This window comes from Etheostoma spectabile, chromosome 7 (genome assembly GCF_008692095.1).
Source record: "Etheostoma spectabile isolate EspeVRDwgs_2016 chromosome 7, UIUC_Espe_1.0, whole genome shotgun sequence".
NCBI lineage: Eukaryota > Metazoa > Chordata > Actinopteri > Perciformes > Percidae > Etheostoma > Etheostoma spectabile.
In genome coordinates this window covers 25937493-25938350 of record NC_045739.1, presented here as the reverse complement: position 1 = coordinate 25938350, position 858 = coordinate 25937493, and the positions used below count along the sequence as shown (strand labels likewise).

Below are 858 nucleotides of genomic sequence, written 5' to 3'. Positions count from 1 at the left end.
GGGGAGGAAGCAAGCCCAAACACAAATTTCCGCACTGAGGTGGACTGAAGGTCAATCTAAGTCTAATGTCTTCTGTCTCATTAAAGTAATTAAAGAGAAGAAAGTATATACAGTACATATAACCCCAAAACATGCATAAGGAAATTGCAGCACTGTGTTCATGTAGTTTCTTTTTATCTGACAGATTTTACAACAGTTCATTTTGGTGAGTTGTGTGTCAAAGCGAGTCGCCGTGTCTAACAGGTGAGAGGTTTTGTAACGGGGCTCAAGACTTTGTATCACTGTGGTGGACTTTTGGGGGAGGAACCAGACTGGATGGTGGAAGTAAGTCAAACCTTTTAAGACACTATTATTCAGGAGCTAGTTTTTCTTTCCTTTACAGATGTATTGAACTATCGAGGACTGTGTACATGCTTTCCATAGTGTATGGTGAACATAATAAGTCCATAAGTGATGTTGGAAGTAAGTCAAACCTTTTAAGAAACTATTATTTCAGGAGCTATTTTTCTTTCTTTACTTTCTTCACTCTTAACTTTCCATATTTGTGAAATATTAATCCATAAGTTTTACAGAAAAATTTTGCTCTAAGAGACAAAGGGTTGCTGTTGAAATAGAAAATTCAAAAGTTCCTTGTAAAGAAGATGAAGTATTGAGTCGGAGGATAAATCCTTATTTCCAGCTTTAATGGTGAAGTTGCATCTTGAGGGCTTGTAGGTTTAGTTCAGTCAATCTCCTTGTAGAGAAGAGAACACGGCTCCTCTGGACTTTGTGTCAGGACACTCTGAACCTAAACCTTACAATAGGGCCTCAAGATGCAACCGTCACATAAAGCGGGAAATTAAGGATTTATTCCTCCGA

The 858-nt window shown here is 38.1% G+C and overlaps 1 pseudogene and 1 gene segment (V, D, J or C); one reads left to right on the top strand and one right to left on the bottom strand.

Annotated features, from left to right (window-relative positions):
* LOC116692386 (immunoglobulin lambda-1 light chain-like) overlaps positions 1-858 on the bottom strand; it is a 32137-nt pseudogene that overhangs the window by 25987 nt on the left and 5292 nt on the right.
* LOC116692388 (Ig kappa-b4 chain C region-like) overlaps positions 1-858 on the top strand; it is an 11288-nt gene that overhangs the window by 9140 nt on the left and 1290 nt on the right.